At 38.9% G+C, this 13,068-nt stretch overlaps 1 long non-coding RNA gene across 2 annotated transcripts in view; it reads left to right on the plus strand.

Moving 5' to 3' along the window:
- Positions 1 to 13,068, plus strand: part of LOC117599216 (uncharacterized) — a 63,598-nt gene that overhangs the window by 15,882 nt on the left and 34,648 nt on the right. For both annotated transcript variants that reach the window (XR_008304345.1, XR_008304344.1), the window contains exon 3: positions 12,116 to 12,269. This is a non-coding gene — a long non-coding RNA (uncharacterized LOC117599216). The remainder of the gene's footprint in view (positions 1 to 12,115; positions 12,270 to 13,068) is intronic.

Here is a 13,068-nt window from a genome sequence, read left to right on the forward strand (position 1 = left end):
TGCACCACCTGGGACAACACAGACCCCAACCCCTGGGCAGACACATCAGTCTGCAAGACACATGTAATGTAAAATTAAAATGTAAAAGTAGATTGCCACAAAGTGCAGCTTTTCCTGGGTAAAGGCCTGTGGACCACCTTGAACTTCAATGGCTGAAATGCAATCATTGCTGTGTTTTCAGTTTGGGAATGCACCTACCCAGGGCCCAAGTGGAAGCCCAGATAATGCACTTCCACCCATCTAATTGCACACTTCTTTGGGTTTACTGTGAGTCCTGCCCATCTCAAGGATCTCAGGACTCCTCTTAGAAGGTGCTGCTGCCAGGCATTACTGTAAATAATAATGTCATCTAAATAGGCTGTGGCATAGGAAGTGTGGGGGTGGAGGATTCTGTCCATGAGTCACTGAAACATGGCCAGGACTCTGAACAGACCAAAAGGAAAGGTAACAAATTGATGTAACCCAAACAGAGTGGAAAATGCTGTTTTCTCATGGGATACTGGAGTCAAGGGGATCTGCCAGTATCCCTTAGTCAAATCCAGTGTCGAATAAAAGCGAGTCATGCCTAATTGACTGAGCAGTTCAACAATGCAGGGCATTGGATATGCATCAACTTTGGATACCGTGTTCACCTTTCTAAAGTTGACACAGAACCAGACCGATCTGTCGGCCTTGGGAACCAGGACCACTAGGCTGGACCAGTCACTGTAGGACTTCTCAATTAAATCCATCTTGAACATGGCTATGAGCTCCTCCTGCACCACCTGTTTTTTTGTTCGGGCAAACAGTAGGGTTAGCTACATACCACCACACCACAGGGTGTCTATCAGATTAGTGGGACCAGGTAGAAGTGAAAACACATTGGAAAACTCTGCTTGCAACTTGGCAACCTCTGGGATTTGGGACAGAGAAAGGTAGTCTCCATAGGGCACCAGAGTGGATTGAGCCATACATTTTGGATTCACTTCTGGTCCCAGCTCCTTCTCAGTAACCACCATTGCCAAAGCCACAGGGACCATCTCTCTCCATGGTTTGAGGAGACCGAGGTGGTATATTTGCAGTATTTCACATCTTATCTGTTCGCCTTACCTCATAGTCAACGTCCCTGACTTGTTGTGTGATCTCAAAGGGCCCTTGCCACTTTGTGAGTAATTTAGAGCTTGATGGTAAAAATATGAGCAGTTTATCTCTGATTGAAAACTCCCGCAGCCGAGCACCCCTATTATACAGCTGGAACTGATGTTCTTGTGTCTGTAGCAAATTATCCAATGTGTAGAGTTTTGCTCTCAGATCAAGAACGTACTGAATTTTGTTTTTATTTTGTGAAGGTCCTTCCTCCCAATTTTCTCTGACAACAAGATGCTGCAGGACTTGCGCCCATGTAGCAGTTCAAATGGGGAAAAGCCTACGGAGGCTTATGGGACCTCTCATACTGTAATAATAGGGGTTTGGGCCACATATCCCAATTCCGTACACATCATGCACAAACTTCCAAATCATATTTTTAAACGTTTGATTAAATCGCTCGACCAGGCCATACAAACACTAGCACGAATCAATTTAATTCATAATAGTTAATACATTTTGCAAAGTATGCATGACATAAACGTGACATAAAAGATTATTTTAAAGATTGACTCTGCAACTCTGCATGCTGAGATGCCCTCATGCATTCCATTCTATGGCCAGACGAGGTCCATCCCAGTTCTTTTGAAGGGACCTTGATTAATAGAAGGGGATGCAATGGCATTTTTTGGGAGGCCAGTGGATTCACCAGCTGACATTTGTGACATGAAGTGAATGCCTGGCCAATAAAAACGGGCCTTCCCCACCCTCCAATCATTGTGACAAAGATCTTACGTCAACCCCCAGGGTAACACCTCCCCAACTAATGCTGCACAATGCTGCACATCCCACACCATACAACTCTATTACAGGGCTCATCCACATATATGCCCCTTAACAACACTGGAAATGCCAGCCAGTTTGTCCCCAAAATCAGTGGATGGGTGAGGCGAGGATTAACCACCACCTATCTTCTATGTTTTTGTCCCTGGAAATAAGCATTGGTAAATTGAGATTTGATTACAGCCCAAATCTACCAATGAGTGGTATGTACCTCCTTGAATACTCACAGGTATGCGGTATGTCCCAGCTCATTCAAGGGAAGCCTATGGCTCCCTGTGCTGCCAGTGCACCTGCCCAGGCCTTATTCCCATACCTGTGGCCCCAGAGATGCCAACCTTGGGGGTGGGAGGGGGAACTGGTTTCAAGGATTTGGTTTTCAGGAAAAGAGGCCTTGTTTCTGGGATGCAGGGAAGAGGGGAGGGTGGGAAGAGGAAGGGGAAAAGCAAGAGGGAGAGAGAGAGAGAGAAGGGGAGGGGCTGCCTGTCCCCAGATCAAATGGTCCTCAGCCAGTTGGACTACCTCCTCTAGCCACACCGGATGGTGCACTGGACATGTTCTGCTCTCCCCTCAGGCAGCCGGGTGACGAACTGCAACAGTACCAATGTCTTCGGCGCCATGCTCTTCTCCCAGCAACCACCTGTGACAGTTGTCCAAGCTCTGAAGCACCTGCCGATCCTCGGTCTGGGCCTGGAGAAGGGCCTGGAAACACTGCTTTTGCTCTGTGCTCAGCTCAAGGAGGGCCGGATGTTGAGTCTGGTGGATGCTAGTGAGGGTCTTGATGATCTCGGAGAGAAGCAAGGGCTCCATGATGGCATATCTTCCTCACTCCCTAGTATTGGCACCAGTGTGAAACTTTCTTATGTTCGTGTGGGACTGAGGAAATGGTCAGCAGGCTTGGGACAACTCAAAAGGGCTTTTATTCTTTTTTTCTGGCCTTGTTTTTCAGTGCTTTCTGTTTTACGGTCTCACCCAGAACACACACCAATGTAAACACACACACACACAAACAGTACAGTTCAGCTCAGCTCTCTACCCCATCCGTGTCACTCCCTGCTTTTATCTCCTCCACTGCTGCTTACTGAAACACAGAACACTTATTAGTACAAATACCCACAGGTGCACACTCCTCTGAACCACTCATTGCCCCCGACTCCACCCTCCATTCACAAACTGGTGCTTGACCATGCCCCCACTAACACACAGTGTAATGCAGAAACCAGAACCTTGGTTATGGTCTAATATTTTGGAGAATAAGAAATAGACATTAAAACATGCACAGGTCTCTACTCAAAACCAACATATGAGATAATACTGTTGCTTGCACATGGCATTTAACTGAGAAAAAAAAATACATTCCAGTATTGATCGTTTCTTTCCCTCCAATTCTATCTTACTCTGAAGGATATTTGACCTTCCTTTTCTATCCATTTTTTTTTCTTGGTAGGAGAAATGGATGAAAATGGAAAGAGTAAGTGCAAGAAAAAGATGCTTTTTCCTGCCACAATATTTTGGGAGCCTGTTTTATAGGCTAAGAGGTGAGAGAGAGAGAGATGGAGAGAGAGGTTTTGGGTATTTTGAGAAAAGGTTTGATTGGCACATAGGTTTATCTTTATTATAGAAGTCTATAATTGAAAATCGACCCTCTGTACCAAGCATTTTGGACTTGGAGCAGCAGATGACAAAGCACTAAACTTCACAAAGAAGGTGCCAAAACAGGATACCCCCCCAAAAAAAAAGAAAAAAAAAATTCCACTATGTGTTTTGTTCTGGTCTTGTTTGGAACATGTTTAAAAAAAGAAAACATAAAACATATTTATTGCCATCATTTAGGATAGTATTTTACATATATATATATATATATATATATATATATATATATATATATATATATATATATATATATAGCTTTTGTAAAATTTCAGAATATACAGTATATGCTCTAAAAAATTTTAAATTGCTCTGAAAACACTATTAGAGACAAACCCTTGCAAAGCTTTATCAAGCAACTAAAAACCTTTTCTACAGGCTTCCATGGCATGTTTTTTATTTATTTATTTTTTTTTATTGTGTGAAACCTTGATGTCGACCAAGCTGTGAGGCCCTTGTTCTACTTTGAAGGCTTTGGTGGGGGGGAAGGAAAACAGGGAGGACAATATGGTGCATGCAGAGTGTCGGGGCCCCATTTGCTGTTGGCTATATAGTCAATGTTCCCAGCTTGATGTGGTGGTTTCCATTACAACAAATATTCAAAATTCCAGGCATGAAAGACACATAATTGATGTGTAAGATACTGTATGTAGCCTGCAATATGATAATGCAAGGAGGACAGATTATTGTTTTGCTAACAAGCATTTTTCAGGACAAAAAAATTCTCCACACAGCACAACAGCACTCTTTCTGGACCAAATGATCAAACCATTTTTCATTGTTTTACTATGTATTTAGTGAACATACTTGCAACCTTTTTTTCACTCAATTTCTATAACAATATAAGTAAATTTTATTTCTAAAGTCCAATTTCATAATCTTATATAAAGAAGTGCATTCTTTTAAAACAGATTATACTCAAATTCAAAACCAATGACTTTGCTTGTCAACTTGATAGCAGCCAGCTACACTATATGGCCAAATGTTTGTGTACACCTGACTATCATACCCATATGTGCTTGTTAAACATCCCATTCCAGAGTTGGACCCCCCTTTGCTACTACAATATACTACACATTACTCTGGAGACTGGCTTTAAGGATTTGTGTTCATTCAGCTATAAGAGCATTAGTGATGCAGGGCACTGATGTTGGGTGAGAAGGCCTGGTGTCCAGATCATGTTCCAGTTCATTCCGAAGGTGTTTAATGGAGTTGTGGTCAGGGCTCTGTGCAGGTCACTTGAGTTAATGCTACAGCATACAAAGACATTCTAGACAATTGCATGCTTCCAACTTTGTGGCAGCAGTTTGGGGAAGGACCACATTTGGGTGTGATAGTCAGGTGTCCACATACTTTTGGCCATATATTTATATATATACATATATATATATATCTATATATACAGTCAGGTTTGGAAGTATTTGGACAATGACAGAGTATTTGTGATTTTGCCTTTATACACCACCACAATGGATTTGAAATAAAACAATCAAGATGTGATCAAAGTGTACACTTTCAGCTTTATTTTAAGAGGTTCCACAAAAATATGGCATTTACCATTTAGGAATTATGGCCATTTTCAACAAAGTACCTCCATTTTCAGGGGCAAAAGTGACATAACTGTAAATATAACCATAATTTTAATACTTGGATGAAAATCCTTTGCAGTCAATGACTGCCTGAAGTCTGGAGCCCATGTTCTCAAAACTCAAATTCTGAGTTTCCTCCCCGGAGATGCTTTGCCAGGCCTTCACTACAGCCAACTTCAGTTGCTGCTTGTTTGTGGGTCTTTCTGCCTTCAGTCTTGTCTTCAGTAAGTGAAAAGCATGCTCTATTGGGTTGACTGATTTGGCCATTGAAAAATATTCCGTTTCTTTGCCTTCAAAAAGTCTTGATTTGCTTTCGCAGTATGTTTAGGGTCATTATCCACCTGTACTGTGAAGTGGCGTCCGTTGTGTAGCATTTGGCTGAATGTGAGCAGAGCCCTATACATCTCAGTTTGACACATGATGTGGTATACTTTGGATCATGAGCTGTTCCTTTCTTTTGCCATACTTTTCTCTTCCCATCATTCTGGTACAAGTTAGTCTTGGTTTCATCAGTTCAAAGAATCTTATTCCAGAACATGGGAGGCTTTTTTAGATGTTTTCTGGCAAAGTCTAATCTGGCTTTTCTGTTCTTGTATGTTACCAGTGGTTTGCACCTTGTTGTAAACCCTCTGTATTTACATTCATGAAGGTGTCTCTTGATTGTAGATTTTGACAATGATACGCCTACCTTCTCCAGAGTATTCTTGACTGTTGATGTTGTGAAGGGGTTTTTCTTCACCAAGGAAAGGATTCTGCGATCATCCACTTTAGTTGTCTTCCGTGGTCTTCCAGGCCTTTCGATGTTGTTGAGCTCACCAGTGCTTTCTTTCTTTTTAAGAATGTACCCAACTGTTGATTTGGCCACACCTAAGGTTTTTGCTATCTCTCTTATAGATTTATGTTGTTTTTTCATCCTAATGATGGCCACCTTCACTTGCATTGAGATCTCCTTGGACCTCATATTGGTAGCTCCAGTCGAACAGCTGCCAAATGCCAACTCAATACCTGATATCAACTCCAGACCTTTTATCTGCTTCATTTGTCTTGAAGAAACTAGGGAATGGACCGCACCTGGTCAATTAACTTCTTGTCAGTCAATTGTCCAAATACATTTGAGCCCCTGAAAATGGAAGTACTTTGCTTAAAAAGTCTGTACTTCCTAAATGGTAAATGCCATATTTTTGTGGAACCTCTTAAAATAAAGCTGAAAGTCTACACTTCGATCACATCTTGATTGTTTTATTTCAAATCCATTGTGGTGGTGTATAAAGGCAAAATCACAAAAACTCTGTCATTGTCCAAATACTTCCGGACCTGACTGTATATATATATATATATATATATATATATATATATATATATATATATATATATATATATATATATATATATATATATATGTAGTGTGTATGTGTGTGCAAAGCCCCTTATGTTCTGGGCTTAACACAAGATCTTTTTAAATCTTAATCTTAGAAATGCCCCTGGTAGCCCTAACAGTGAATCAGTGAATGTTCTGGATAAGAGGGGTAACAAATAAATGTGTGCAGCAACATCCCATGGCTTGCTATGACCATACAATACAAAGCAATGATTTCATGTTTGGGAAGATTTTAACTGAAAAAAACACCCAGGCAAAAAATTTTCTTGACATTTTCTTGAGACAGCACCAAAAGTGCTGGGGACAAAAATGATAATGGTAAGAAACAAACAAATGAATGAATGAACAAATGAACAATCAATTACAGTCATGGGAAGAAGAAAGTACACCCTCATTCAATTCTATGTTTTTATTTATCAGGGCCTAAATAACAATTGTGTGGTCCTCACCAGGTTCTAAACAAACAAATAACATCAGGTAACAACAAAAAACACAACAGCTTTCAATATGTAGTCACTGTTTTCCCAAAAAAGCAAACCAACATTCAGAAACCAAGTGGGGAAAAAATGAATATACCCTTCCTACTTCCACAGTCATTAAGAGAATAATTAGCATCCAGCATGAAATTCACAAGATTATTTAATCATTAAGAAGTGTGACTACTTCTATAAAAGCAGAACCTTTGGCAGTTTTGTGTTGTGGAGCACTCAGGTGTGTGTCTACATCATGCAAAGAAGAAAGGACGTCAGCCATGACCTCAGAAAAGCAATTACTGCTGCTCCTCAATATGGGAAGGGTTATAAGGCCCTCTCCAAACAACTTAAAAATCACCATTCTACAGTACTTATTTATTTACCACCTGGTTTCTGAATGTTTTTTTTTCACTTTTTGGAAAAAATGACTACTGTCTGTTGTGATTGTCACCTGAGTTTTTTTGTTTGTTTGTTTATAGAAGTCGTTGAGGACCAAACAATTGTTATTTAGGCCCTGATAAATAAAAACAGAATTGAAGGTAATTGATCTTGAGGTTTTTCACTTGTCTTGATCAAGAGTTTTTTGTATTGGAGGACAGTTTAACTAGTGTTTTCAATTTATGATGGATGCTCTAGAATTCTTTTGAAAGTTGTTATTTTTTTACATGGAATACATTGTCATTAGAAGAAAAAGAAATGATGACCATTAGAAGAAAAAGAAAGAAAAGCGTGCAAAACTCTATGCTGATTAAATTATAATGACAGTTTTTATATTCACATTATATCTTCACCATGCTTCACACACTGATTTACAGTCACTCTTCCTCCCACATTATTCCCCATTACCTAACCTTGCACTGTTTTCCCGCAAGCTGGCGTGAAATTTTGGAACGTTCCTTGCGCAAACCAAACAAGAGGTGCAGATTGGGGGGGCGACAGTGGGGCAGTAACACTGACAGATGGCTGGAGCCATCCAGGGCCCGCTGCTTACCTTCCGGTGTGACGTGCAATATGTCGCCATGCCTCCTGACCACGTGCAGAGATGGCAGAAGGTCTTTCGCGTCAATTCATCTTGAACACATGCGTCTTCATTCATCCAATGATGGCATGAGTGTAATTTGATGTATAAAGATAAAAATGATGTGTTGGGTTTATTACTAGCTATGAATCCTGAAGTCATGTATATTCATGCATTCTCATATCATCAGGGTGATGAATGAAGTTGCTGAAATAATGCTTTAAACAAAGTGGAACACCAGAATAACCAAACAACCTGTTTTTTCTTCTGCTGGCCTATTTCTGGAGATATCTAGTTTTCGGGATCAAACTGATAACTTCATGCGTTTTAATGAAACCTACTAAGCCATGGTTACCAGCTAAGTATTTTATTTTTGTCTGACCAACTCATCTCACTCACTGTCTGTCTTTTGTTTGCTCTTGTAGCCTATTTTAGTATGTCACTGCACTGATATAAATGGGAACAGAAAATATAATAAATATAACAAGTGCTTTATAAAAGCCACATATTCTATTTTTACAGAATTTGCACTTGCCCTTGATTTCACTATACTCTAAAAAATAGCTGGGCTGAAAATAACCCAATTTGGATTGATTTGGATCCCCAGCATTGGGTCTAATAAGAACTAACCCAGTATGAGTTGTTTTAACCCAGCAAGGGTTGGTTAGTATGATGAACCAGCATACTGGGTTTTTTTTTTAACTCAGCTTGTGGGTAAACTACTTACTGGGTTGTACAGTATGTTAATGTTAATTATGCAAATATAATTATGTAAGTATTTAATCTAATCTTTAAAATTTGTCTTATTTAGCACAGGAAGCCAAAGTCTGCCATTTTTTTCTGAAATAAAGTTACCCAGTGCACTTTTTTTGTCATGAGGCTAACACTGGCTATCAAGCCAAATGCCTACGTAATGTGTAAAGAAATATAATTTTGAAAGGTTCAACTAAATTATAAATTAGGTGAAAATAAATTATACATTATGTGATCAAAAACTTCCTTCAGACTTTCTCTTTTTGCCAGTCTGTCTTGACAGGCTCAGTGAAAAATTCCAGAAAATGGATCTTCACTGTTGAATGTTCTTAAATATCTCGAATGTTCCCTCGCAGGTCCGCACCCCAAACCCAGCATGCTGTGTTGTCCATTACCAACCCAGTCTGGGTCTGGTCAACTGAAATACCTGAAACAACAAGCTTAGTCCAGGAACTGAGTAAAACATAACCCAGCATTTGAAGAGTAGTGTCAAGTAAATGAGTAGTGCCTATCCATTTGATTAGATTTATGTGTGCTTTGGAAAATAATTTTTATTATTTAAAAAGACTAAATTGTTTGTTTTTCCCATAGAGATGCATTTTTGTGTATTGGGTTTGAGTTTTTGGATTTGTGTTTAAGGTTAAAAAAAGGATTTAATTTCTGAAAATCTGAAGAAACTGTAAACATGCTCAACCATTTGTTACTTTAGTTCTCTTCAAATGTTTTTCACGGTAATTATTATCCTGTCCTAATAAGAAGCCGAAGAAAAGCTCCTGCCAATTAAAAGGCACCAGAGATACACCAGTTTTGGTGATAGCTATGACATAAGATGCAAGACTAGCGAGAGACAGAGGTGAAGGAGCCCCAATTAACAGAACTCGAGGTAAAAGAAGAGTAAATGAATGACGGGGGGTGCGCGCGGGCGTTTAAAGGTGTTGAGTGTGTGGGCGCGCGGCTCTGTGCAGGGGAGCGCGTGCGGAATCAGGCTAATGCGCGTGCGAGCGCGCTGATTTATCCTGAGGCAGAGGTTAACGACGATGTGCCTCTCTGTCTCGTGTTTTTTTTTCATTGTAATGTGGTTAGAGAGAACCCAGGGCGATGTAGCACCCCTCCCTCCCGCCCTCATCTCCCTACACGTCTGACTGAACCGACCCGAAACGTTCCTTATTTGCCAAAAACATTGGCGCGGAGATTTCCCATCATGACCTCGAAATGGGTCACGTGCTGAGAAGCTAATTTTTAGGGCACGCGCATTATTTCATATGACCTCCTGGGTGTGATTTTGTTCGTCAAAGCATCGTTTATTCTTAGCACTTTCAGAAAGATGAATAAATATTTTGGTTTTGGCCTGTGTCTGAAAGGATAATGTTTAAGCACAGAAAGGGAGAAAGCTCTGTGTGTGTGTGTGTGTGTGTGTGTGTGTGTGTGTTTGGGGGGGAGGGGGGGTGGAATTGGGGCATGTTTTTATATCTTGGTGGATACCAAGTGTCAGATAGGAAAATTCAACAATTTTGAGCCATTTGTCTGGTCCCCAAAAGGAAAACTGCTTTACAATAACTGCAGCTATTATTTGAAAACTAAGAGCCAAAAGGTTTCCATTTGATTACTGAAGTTAAGGTTAGGATTACATTTGAGGGTAGGCAAAGCATTAATTAATAAGATAAATGTACATGTGTGTGTGTGTGTGTGTGTGTGTGTGGGCTGGTGGGTGGGCGGGTGTAGGTGTGACATACACTCTAACTTGTTGCTGTGAAATATGGGAAATATTTTGCAGTGGGCAATATATTTCAACATTGTATAGCTTACTGTAAAGCTGAAGACAGTAATATTCAGTGTTAAAATAACACGCCTGCCAAATCCTGTCTTTAACCTTTCAGCCTTAATTAGGGTTTCTATCTTCATGTACAGCTAGCTAGCTGGCAAGCTTCTTGCTGAATCTACATTTTAGCAGTTATTTTTGTATTTTCTCGATTATTTAAAAATATCCTGTAATAATAATAATGTTTTGAGGACATTAAGCACATATCTTTACATAATAAAACATATCTATATCATATCTATGCATTCAGATTTTATTAGACCTTTTTAATAACTAATAATGGGACTACCCTTGAGAGAAAATACAATTTAAAGGAATATTTCTTTTATTTACAGGTTTCATGTTAGAATAAATCCAGGATTTCAAGGGAAGACTGTAAATCAGCCAGCTAACATGCACAAAAATATACAACAAATTAAAGTCTTGTAATTCAGATCTCTTATTATTTTCTAATTTCTTCTTATTTTTTGCAGGGTATTTCTGGTGGTGTTAAACCTGTACCCTGAATACCTCATTCCCTAAATTCAGACAATGACTGTTATGACACTGATATCCTTGGAACTTTTGTTGCATTATTGTAACTAGTAAAACATTCTGTTAACATGTAACATGTAAAGCATGTAGATGTTTGTTGTATGATTTTTGAAGTCATATTCATTGCAAAGTGTCCCATTAGCTGCAAACACTTCAGTGAATTTGTTGTTATGGTATCTTTTAGGAAAAACTCTAATCAATAATAATAATAATTAAAAAAAATAATAGAGATGAATGTCCTTATTACAGATATATACAGAAGTCTCAGCATTAGGACGGTGTCTTATTACACATTTACGACAAACACTGTGAGACAATATGAAATATATATATCATATAATTTATATCATTTTTGATACTGTTTTGGTGTATGTTACTACTGAAAATCTCGTGTTATGGATGCATATGGATATTTGCATTTTGGATGGAACATTCTATAATCTTTCTATACAGACTATTTTATGTTGATACGGTTTTGCTGTTGTATGAAATAGCCAAAATAGCAATTAAGAATACTTGAACTTTAGTGCAGAATTAAGTGGCAATTCTTCAAATCTTCAAAAATGAAGGTGATATTCTACTGGCATTGTTTTCAGGTTGTGAGGCTTGAGATAAGGGTAACCCCCCCACCCCCCAATGCCATTTAATGTCAGTGAATGAAAAAGAAATAAATTAAACTAAATATTTTACTTGTTACTTATATATATATATATATATATATATATATATATATATACATGTTGCAATAAATCAGTGCTTATTTATAGTTAAGGTCTCAGTGTGCACTTCCTCTTTCTCACTCTTAGCTCCATAGCAGAATTTAGTTAGCATTACAGCTGCCAGTAGGTTTGGATTATAAAATAAAAATGGAAAATAAAATTGCTATGCTTTACGATACTGTATACTATAGAAAAATGACTACTTTAGCGTGTACTCTAATTCTTTTTACAGTATGATAAAAAATGACTATTTAATTATATTCTAATTTTCCTGTAGCATGAAATACAGCTGCAGAGAAAACCGCATGCGAGCACAGGGAGAAAATGCAGAGAAACCCCACACAGACAGTAAGCCGAGATCAGGAAAGAACCTGGAACTGTGAGGCGGCAACACATCCCGCTGTGACATCATGCTGCCCTAACTGTTACCAGTAAGTTACTATTATTTTAACAACAATCACATAGTGTAGTGTTACATAATAATAAGTAATATCGTGTGTGTGTGTGTGTGTGTGTGTGTGTGTGTGTGTATGCGTGCATATGTATATGCGTGTGAAAGACAGGTAGAGGCAGTGAACCAGGTGACAGGCCAGCCTGACGCCTCCTCTCTGTAGACTCTAAAAGAGAATTCCGAAAGGCCCAAGATAACACACGCACACTCACACACACATACACACACACACACTGCTGTGAAGAGAGAAGTTTGGAAAGTAGTTTGTTCAAGCTTGTAACTTATTGTTGTGATTATGTGTTTTGCAGTAAAGGTTATATTATATATTCTGTGTAAATTTCATATTTTGTTAGGCATGACTTTGTTTTACAGTGGATGATTTATTACTATTCATGTAAAGTCTGCAAAGCCTCCCATTTTCATCCATAATTGGAAATCCAAAAATTTATATCCAATTTTGATGAGAAGCTCAAGCGTTTAAAAGTTAAAAATTAACCAATGAAGCAAGAAAGATGAAGTGAATTGAGAATAGCTTTTGGAAATCTCTCAAATAAGCAGCGGAAAGAAAGACACTGAATCAACAGCATATTGGGGCATTTTATATGCACACCGCATCACATAATTGAAGAATTGTCACGGTGGAAGTGACAGGATGTGGTTCTCCCTGTAGTCGAGAGAAGAAATGCCCAAACAATTTATCAAACAGCTCTGCTATGTGTCATTTAAATGGTGTTTTCTAAGGCTGTAGTTTTGTTTGTGATTGTCTCGGTGCCTTTCCA

This window comes from Pangasianodon hypophthalmus, chromosome 16 (genome assembly GCF_027358585.1).
Source record: "Pangasianodon hypophthalmus isolate fPanHyp1 chromosome 16, fPanHyp1.pri, whole genome shotgun sequence".
Classification (NCBI taxonomy): Eukaryota; Metazoa; Chordata; class Actinopteri; order Siluriformes; family Pangasiidae; genus Pangasianodon; species Pangasianodon hypophthalmus.